This window comes from Phycodurus eques, chromosome 11, assembly GCF_024500275.1.
Source record: "Phycodurus eques isolate BA_2022a chromosome 11, UOR_Pequ_1.1, whole genome shotgun sequence".
In the NCBI taxonomy this organism is placed as follows: Eukaryota; Metazoa; Chordata; class Actinopteri; order Syngnathiformes; family Syngnathidae; genus Phycodurus; species Phycodurus eques.
Window position 1 is genome coordinate 3,333,977 of NC_084535.1, and position 10,635 is coordinate 3,344,611.

The window sequence follows — 10,635 nt, forward strand, 5'->3', positions numbered from 1 at the left end:
GCGGCAAGAGGCACCAGGCGACTACCCGTTCGGTAGCTTAGCAACCACCGCCGAATATAGACGCGCTTGCGCCGCAATCTGACCTGCTCCATGGCGAGCACCTGGAAAACTAAGTGCACTGTAAAAAAAAAAAAAAAACAAGATCGCCATGAATCAAGATCTCAACCGTGGTTGGCTTTACCTCTCTCTAGTTACTCTACGTCATCTGCAGAGGATGAAAAAGGCAACAAGTCTATTTTGATATTTGTTTTCTCATGTAGGGAGTAAAAATAAGTCCGAAAAATAAATATTTCCCAGTCCAGGCACTGTTGCTAGTTTACTGTTTCTGACTACTCACAGTGCGAAGCCCGCGCGCATATTAAAAACAAAGTCAGACGACTGTGCTGTCAGCTTGCGAATAAACAACACATAAACAAATAAATCACGTGTTAAGAGCTGTCGACTGCGAGACGAGCTACGAATGCAAAGCGTCTGAATTTCCTTTAAGTCAGACATGAAAGTGCCGACGATTGTTGACGCGATGGTATTATAAATCAAAGCTTTTTCAAATAAGCTGTCAGACATTCATGAAGCAACTCGTCACTGTCATTCTTGACTGACTCAGACGATACCGGCAAGCCGTTTGAACATTTATACGATATCCTTGATGGCCAGCTTAAGGTCCGTATACTAGTGCGAGCTTTGTCCGCACTAGTAAGACAATTCGGCACACTTTTGGCTTACAAGGATATCGAATAAATACCTACGCTACTGTATTTTAATGTTGGTCAAGTGATACTTGATGCAAAAAGTTTTGGAACCACGGGATCATAGAATTGATTTATTAAAATGCAAATTAATTTCTTGTTCCACCGTATGTTTGCAGGCGTTACGAGTGCAACACGGTGTGTGTGGTGAAATGTCGCATTGTGTTTTATATAGTTTCATTTGTCTTGATTAAGTGTAAATCTTCCCGATAAGAAATACATACAACTGCTTAAAGAGAAGAAAATAAAAAGAACATAACAAAATGTAATATAATTGAATATTTTACAAATAATAATTGAAATGAAATGACATTTGATATATAAATATATATCAAATAATAAGGCATCAGAAGTCATTAAAATAAACAATACTCTAATGAAAGAAAAACAAAATGATACAATACTAAAAAATAGATAACTAATAGACATATGATATAATAGATAGAAAGTCAATTAAAATAAGAACATTAAACACAAATAATGACATCAAATACAAATAATGAAATATGTCCAGTGAGAGAATAAAATGAAAATGAGAAAATAAAACAAAAAGAATAAGATCAAAATTGCAGTTTGCGGAGATATTTTTGCGCAGACTTTGACGTACAAGCAATGTTTTGCAGTAGTAATGAGTGTATATAATCACTTTTTTTCTGCCTGGGGACCCTCGTAGTAGATATTTACGATATTTACCATTGCAAGAACAAAAACATGTTATTTTCTAATTCACAACAGTACTGCCCAAGCTTCACTTCAGCTGAATTTAACATAAAGATTTCTTGGAACCACAGCCGCACGTCTAGTCTTTGTTTATTTTCCTCCGCAGCCCATTTAGTCAGCGTTCCAAGCACTTAAACATCGTTCGCCGACCTCCGTGTTGCAGCTCGGTCGTCGTCCTCGCTCAACCCGGACCCGGTCGCCTCGGCCCAGTACGCCCAGGCGTTCTCCGAAGGGGGACCGGCGGAAGAGCCGAAGGACTACTTCGCCGAGGCCGGCGCCAGGCTGAGGACGCTGAGAACCGGACCGCCGAGGTGTCTGACCAGGACAGCCAAAGAGACGGGGACAATGTGAAGGACACGGGGTAGAAATACAGGACAAAATGGAGGAACTGTTTGGGAGTGATGAACAGTTGAAGTTAAGTATTGTAGAGACACACAAGATGTAAACACAACACTTTGTGTACCTGCTTTAAAAAAAAAGTACAGTGCTGCCTTGACTTAGAAGTTGAATTTCTTCTGCTCAAACCGGTTGTATCTCAAATGATCTTTCCCCATTGTAATGAATGGAAATGCCATCAATCTGATCCAGGGCCACAAAAACACCAATACATTTTATTTGAACAAAAATAGCACATGTTGTATTATTGTAAAACATACAGCAATAACACAATTAAATTGAATGTGAAGAATTAAACAGTTTGTGCATCGTGATTTCACGCTTCAATGCCCACTGACATTATGCCGCTTCTTCTGGTGTATGTCCCTTGGCCACCAGGGGGCAGTATAATAATTACATTTGAATTCACAAAGATGTTCTTCTAAGATCAGAACGCTGCAAATGATAAAGAATATATACATATATATATATATATATATATATATATATATATACCTGTGTATTTTCTTATGTCTGTCAACATATTTTGCTGCGCTATTTGTATTCAATTATCTGTTGCTGAAAGGGTTTTTTTTCTATTTCAATATTGATGCTAGTTTCGCTAGCCTGCCTGTGACATCTAGCATTATGTGTTAGCATTAAGCTAGTGGACTCTCATCAGACAATGTTTTGTTTAAATGCACAATTTGTACGTCTCTTTTTTTCGCTTTAGTTTTATCTGCTACTTGTTGTGAAGTTTGAAATCAGGTTACTCGATGTTCCACTGTATCTCATTTGTACACTTCGGATTAAACTAAAATACATTGAATTATGATTAGTATTTCCCCATCCCCCCCCCCCCCCCCCCCCCCTCCCCATTTATGATACATACATTCATACATGTATATTTCCAACATGCATTTCAGGTAATAAAATGACTCATAGGAGAAAATGACAAAAATCTCAATAATTAAGGGTCAAATCCTGTGATTTTTATGTCTATCATGGACATACAGTCAAAAAAAAAAAAGAAAAAATCTACACACCCTTCTTTTCAATTGGTAGGTTTTTGTGATCTAAGAAATAAGACCCAGATCAATCCCTTCAAACCTTTTCCACAATTAGACCTATAACCTGTATGTAAAATTGATAATTTCCATCATAAAAAAAATAATTCCTGTGGTAGGCTGACAAGCAGTCAAGGGTGTAAAATGCCTTCCACCCAAAGTCAGCTGGGACAGGGTCCAGCTCACCCACAGCCCTGATGAGAATAAAATGCAGTATAGAAAATGGATGGATGAAATCATTTATTAGATTATCTTGCTATTATTTATAATTGATTTAAAATTAATTTCAAAAACATTTAGGTCCATATTTATAGTCACAGTTACTACGATTTTTGTGATTTATATATATATATACATATATATATATATATATATATATAATTTGAAAATTAACTGATTTAAATGGCCAAAAATAATATATTACAGGACTCTCGGTAATCTAAATTCTTATGGGGCCGGATTAAAGAACAGGTGCTTGCCGTATGCGGCCCACACGCCATACTTTGCCCTCCCCTTGTTGGAGAGGGTCTCCAACTCTCAGTACGATGCGGTGCAATCCTCCGTTTAGCTGCACATGATTAGATTGTGGAGCTGCACCAAATCATGGACCGTTATTTCAACAATATATCATTTTGGGGAAAGAAAAGTGAAACGCGGGGGATTTACAGAGAGTATCTTCTGTGTACATCTTGACATCACTTACGCCATATTCAAACGGTAGCCGCTTGTTTCCCACCAAGAGCGAGGTTCACTTGCACGCACGCGAAAACGACGTGACACGCCGTGCGACATTGGCGGACGGAGGTTGCGTCGCGCCGCGTTAAAAGCGCGGCGTCTCGCAAACGTGGCCTCCGCTGTCAAAGCAGGGCGCCCGTGGATTGATGCGAGCGTGTGTCGAGCGGGAAGTCACAGGATGTCAGGACGCATCCAAAGACGGCAAACGACGGCTTGCGCGGCACAAGCGGGCCCTGTAGCTCGCTCGGCGCTCCGCCGAGGAGTCGCGCCACGCGGCTCCAATTACAGCTCCGCTAATGCCGCCCGATTGCCGTCATGAGTCTCTTCTTCCTCCTTCCGCGCAGTTCGACACAGACGGACCGACGGCTATTTCTTTTCTTCTCAGGTGGTTGCTGGTGACGGGAGCGTCGCCGCGGTAACGGGAAAAAAAGCGCCGCTCCAACTCGACAGGGTTCGCACCGCCGCCCACGGGCCTCTCAGCAGAGCACGAAGTTGTTAATGTAGGAGTGAGGGAGAAGGAAATAGACGGAAAGATGCAAAGCATGGATGATTCAGGAGGTATGGAAGTCGGCGATAGATTGATTGGGGCAGGAAATAGGATGGAGGCGAGAGAGGGGAGATAAGGCGTTCAGACATAACGCGTAGGAAGATGTAGTAGATGATTGAAAGGAGAAATTGGCGGATATGGAGTGAGTAATAAAGCGCCGGACATAAGAAGGTCAGAAGTAGAATGTTACGAGACAGATGGCTGGAAATAAGATGGAGTAGATGCAGTACATGGTAGGAAGGATGGCAAAGTAGGATGCAGTCGAGACACGGTAGGAAGTAAAGCGATAGAAGGTAGCGAGGATGCTTACAGGAGGTGCTGTATGTATTTGGAAATATGGGATGTGGCCGGACAGTTTGTCGGAGGTCGAAGATAGACGGTAGGAGCGAGTAGGAGGCAGTAGGGGTTGAGCGAGTCGAGATTTCTTTGCCGTCGATGCTAACGCAATTGAAGTCGAGTCAAAGTCGATTCATTGATTAACGACTTACAGGACGGTTTCGAGTCGACACGCATTTTCAGGTGCAGGCGGAGAAACAAATCAAAATACAACTCACCATCAGGCTAATTATAGTATTTGTATTTCGTGGGAGCCGGCCGAATGTTTCTCATCAGCGAACCGGGCGGCCTCATCCGTATGATGTCTAAGATGGGAAAGAAGCTAGGTGCTAGTACACTATGGAAGGCATTTGCAAGCAGAGTAATAATGACACACAAAAAGGAATGGGAAAAAAGATCATTCATTTCTGCCACGACTGTAGTAGAAGTAGACATGAGTGTGTTCTCAATTGTGGTGAAAGTCTCAGTGGAGCGCGAGGTCTGAGACTTCGCTATTGATTGAGCAGCCCGCTGCCTCAACTCGTTTCACTTTAGCAGAATGAACTTGCAGTCACGCGGAACGGCCTCGAAAGAGACAATCGGAGTGAGCGCACAATTTGACAAATGCTTACTGTTTCCCCCCCTCACTCACAAGTTCAAAAAGTGAAAGATTAAATTCCCCTTTTATTTCAACCCCCGACCGCTGCTTGTGTTCCGTCGCATGTAATCATCTAAAATGCTTAAAGTGCCATCAGTCACGTGAAGTCACAACACACATGCTGGATGCGAGGGGCAGAGTTCAGGCTCTGGTATTTGCCTGACATTTCCTTCTAATCTGCCCTTGCGTGTGTGAGAAACAGCTGCTTGTACGTGGCCACAGTCACACTTCAAACCAGGTCGGAGTCGGACACACTGTTCGGGTCTATAATCGGACCTAAAACAGAAATCTTTCCACGGCTCAATGAATAGCCGAGATGTTTTCAGATGTGTGCTTCACCTTTTTTTTTGTTTTATGTTTTGCAGATCGGTAGTATCAGACACCGTTTTCAGTCATCAAACACAGTGAGAAGTAAGTACAAATAGATCTGTCAATTCCAAGATCAGGACAAAACACATTGAAACCTGTCTTATTATGAGCACACACACACACACACACACAAATGACCTTGTTCCACTTGCCAAGGGAGCTAATCTGAGACTTCAGCTCTGTTTTGTCTTCCTGGAACTTCGGTCTGTCCTGGACATTGCCCCGAAGTTCACAACTGAATGTTTCTCTGCTTTGTGTCCTGAAGCTTTTTCTGGCGTTTTCGTCCATCCTCGACATTGTCTTGAGATACAGGACTTATGTCTGTCCATCGTGTCCTGAAGTTCTTCTTTCCAGAGTCTCAAAGAGAACTCGGTTTTGACCAGGATGCGAAAAGTCCAAGACACAAGTCATCCTAGCAAAACCCAGGGATTTTTGTCAGGGATGTGTTACGGAAGTATTACAGTCTACATCTCAGGTCACTAGTTAATGTGCGACTCTCGCAGGCATAAAGCAAGACTGGGGGCACCAAGACTTGGTCCTTGGATGTAAACATTTTGAATATCCAAACATGGTGGTCCAAGGACGCCATTGGTCTCCTTGCGGGGCCCAAATGCTTCATAGATATGCTAACAATCTCATAAATCAATCAATGACACCGTTTGAATCCATCAATATGATTTTTTTTTTTTAACCAGGTAAACAAACTCATTCAGATTATAAACTCTTTTCCAAGAGTGACCTGGCCAAGACGGCAGCACAAAATCAAAAATGGTTATAGTACATCAAACACACAAGACACAGTTAAAATACGATCACACATTGGAGAAAAACAAGACTCAGATAACATGATTACACAGTGCAATCACAAGAGCCAACTGAACTTATTTCTGTGTCTGTTATAATTATCTTGAATTCCCCCGGAGCTATGTGTCAATTCAAGCCCTTTTGCAGTTTATCAAAGGAACTCATATTCCTAATTGACAATGGAAAGGGGCTAAGAATGGAGCCCTGTGGCACAGCCCCAATTAAATTGAATTCATATGTGCAATTAAAGTTACAAAATGCCTTGCTTCAGGTCATAAAAATAATAATAAAAAAAAAACATCTAGAGTCACTGTGTTGTAACATTCCATATTTCATACCTCTTCTCCTCTAAGATAGCAGCGAGGAATTTGAGATTTTGTACCTGCCAGAAATCCACATCAAATTGACATGTGGATCATCTCCCTGAAGACCGGAGGTGGTGGTGGTGGTGGAGGTGGAGGTGGAGGTGTTTCTATTAAATAGTCTGCTCACGGGTCTGGCACATATTGTGATTCCGGCCTCGTTCTGAGGGCAGAATAAGATCCGCTCGGGAGACGAGGAAATGTGTTGTGTGCCGGATTCACATGTAGACAGTAGAGTGACACATCGGCTGTTTGTTTTTTTTCCCCTTCTTCTTACCTCCACGTGGAGCAGGCATCACCGAAACGTTATGGACTGTCGACTGACGTGTCGGTAAGGTCCTGCAACGTACAGAGGCAATGGAGAAAGAAACAATGAGCCGTATGTGGGGTTGGCGGACCAGTGACAGCGCTAGCATCGCTTGTAATTATGATAAAGCAATAATATGAAGTAAGAAATACATCAAAATAAAGTCAAAGATCCTTGCTGTTGCTTTAATTTGTATGGCAGTTAATGGTTGGGAAAGAAACCTGAAAAACAAACAAATTGAAGATAAAATAAAAATATAAAATAATGATAATGAAGTAAAATTCAACTGTTGCGTTCATTTATGGGGCACCCAAAGGTTAAATAAAATAAAATAAAATGTAATTATGATAAAATAATGATCAAAGTAACTTCAATAAAACAATCAAATATCAACAACCCTTGATGTTACTTTATTCTATGCAGCACTCAAGGGCTGAAAACAAAACATACAAACAAAAAAAACATAAAATAATAATAATTGAGTAAAAATAAAATGAAAAATAATTCATGCTGTTGCTTCAATTTATGAGGCAATGGTTGGTTAAATAAAACCAAAAAATAAATAACTCTAATAACAAAATGATTAAAAACTAATTTAAATAATCAAAATAAAATGTTACAAAATCATTGCTGCGTTATTTGACACCCAATGGTTGAAAAATATCAAATAGTAAAATAATCATAACTGTAATAAAATAAAAATTGTATTTTAAAATCATAATAAAAAGTAATTCATAAAAAGGAGATTTAAAAAAAAAAGATCCATGCTGTTGTTCTGATTTATGTGGCACTCAATGGTTGAAAAAGTCTACGATAAAAGAAATAACGATAATTATATTAAAATAATGAATAGAACGTAATGACTAAAGTGAATGCGTCACCGTATTACTTAAGCAGTTTCCATGTGTGTGTCCTTGCTGCATAGCCGTGAGACCATGCTAATGTGAGCTTTACCTGACTTTTTGTGACAAGAGGAAGACAAGCTTTGTTTTTTTGTTGTTGTTTTTGTTTTGGTCTTCTTCGCATTCTGGAAGTGAATGTGTAGTAACGGTATGAAGCCGTTTCCCTGTGCGGGTCCTTGCTGCACAGCCGTGAGACCATGCTAATGTGAGCTTTACCTGACTTTTTGTGACAAGAGGAAGACAAGCTTTGTTTTTTGTTGTTGTTTTTGTTTTGGTCTTCTTCGCATTCTGGAAGTGAATGTGTAGTAACGGTATGAAGCCGTTTCCCTGTGCGGGTCCTTGCTGCACAGCCGTGAGACCATGCCGATGTGTATTGTTTGTTTCAGTTAGTTTTCAAGCCCATTCTCACGGGAGACGGTTAATGAATTAGCACCGTGCTCGATCGTCGCGAAGCACAAAAAGAAAGAAAGACAAAGAAAAGAAGGAAGAAAGTGCTCAGAGACACAAAGGAGGGAAACATTCTCGCTTGGATGTGCTCCCAAAAAGTGTGGAAAAAAAGTTGCACATTTTAGAAATAAAAAAACACATTTTTTTTTTTAGATAAATAGTATATTTTCATGATTGGTCAATATTTTAGCAAAGTCGTAAATAGTCGCATACTAGCCAAAATTTGCAACCAACAAATGCAGTCTGGCTATTTCAAATGGCCGAGCGGTTTTATTTGATTGGATTTGATTTGCAAAGCAGTAAACTTGTCTTTATGGTCAAACAAGGGCAATTCGAGGATCAGAGGTTTCGGGGTTCTGGGATTTTCATTTGCATTTTGGAAGCTATTCGCTAGCACCTTGGCTTTAATATTATGTAACACAACAATGTGTGTATTTTTATTTGTTATGAATTTTTGTTTTTAAAATATTACGTTTAAACCAAGTACTGTAGTTTGATATTTTTCCAGGTTGTTAAATTTCTGTTGTTGTTTTCTCTCTCAAATTTAAATGGGCTATAAAACGCTTATGTTTTCGAATATGATGTTCAAGAATGTGAAAACGTCGCCGTTTAAATATAAATAAATTAGGTTACATGAACAGATCACGCACGCACACACAACAGTAAAACACTGAGATCGTGGTGTCTCTGAAACAGGGTATCCCAAACTTTATTTTATTAGCTTTTTAATCAGAAGTACCATGGAGAGCAGTCACAGTTAGTGGCAACACACACACGCGCATGAACACACAAACGCACGCACACAAATTATTTCCCCGTTGGTCTCTGACAAATAATATTAAGAATCTTTCAACAAAAAACAACAAAAAACACGTTTACACACAAAGAGGACAGAGGCGAAAAACAAAGTCCCTATGTTACCAAACACGATTCGATTTGCTAACTGTGAGAGAAAAGTGGATGGAGCAAAGCATGATGGGAAGGCAGACCACCAACAACAACAACAAAAAAATCTCATCTGAAATGCCCCGTGTGTAATTCAAAGAAAGTTGAAAAAAACAAACATGTCCCCAAAAGCCAGTAAAACTGGACTGTGTGTCATTCTTGACTTCACTTTCTTTACGCCACGAATAAATGATTTCTCTCAAGGGCGTGCGATGACGGCCACCTGCGCTTATTTTCTTGGAATAACACTCTACAGTATACACACGATAGTATTTCTTTCAAGAGACCATACGTTTTTATGTCACGTAGGCTATCAAGCCGTCTTTCTTGTCCAATCACAGCAGACATTGCCTTTTCCGCTCCATTTGTTTGACAAGGACAAAACAAAGCAGTAATATATGAAGGCGTATTAGGACCACCTTGAAAAAAAAAAAAGCAATGAAATTACACTACGGGAATAAAGTTTTGTATTTTTAAGATTAAAGGTCTCATTTTATGACAATGAAGTCATGTATGCTTATGCTACATTTAAAACAAAAAAATTTTTTAGATCAAAAGTTTCGATTAGGCTTGATCTAACGAGCCAAGTTAAATAATAATAAAACAAAATCTGCTCAAAATTTTAGTTTGATGAGAATAAAACCACATATGTTCTAGATAAGAAGTTGTAAATTTTCAAGATTAAAGATGTCATTTGAGGAGAAAAAAGTTGTCTATTTTAAGAAAAAAAAAAAGCTTTGTTCTGATAACGTTATCAATTTGATCTTGAAAATATTTAACTTTTTTTCTCGAGAAACGTATGTTTTAAAAAAGAAATATACTTTTTATCTAGCGCATATATGACTTTACTGGTATTAAAGTCGGAATTCTATGAAAATAAAGTGTCAATTTTTCAAATAAAAAGTCAAATTTTTAGATTCAAATCATAATTTGTATAATTTCAAGAAGAAATTGTAAAGTTATGAGAAGTACATTTTCGAAATGAAAAGCTGTATTTTCCAGATTAGTCATATATTTTCAAGTTTGAAGTTGTATAATTTCAATATAAAAAAGTATATTTGGGATATTAAAGTCGTAATTTTAGGTTAAAGTCGTAATTTTAGGTTAATGAAGTTGCATAATTCTGGGATTAAAATTACAATGTAACAAGAATGAAGTTGTACATTTTTGGGATCAAAAGTCCTTTATTTTGGAGATAAAAGTTTTTTTTTTTTAAGATTAAAGTCATTCGAGAAAAAACAATAGATTTTTTAAAAAGTTGTAATTGTATCAGAATAAAGTTGTCAATCATTAGCCTAAATCATATTTGAGCATTTTCAGAAAACAAGAAAAAAAA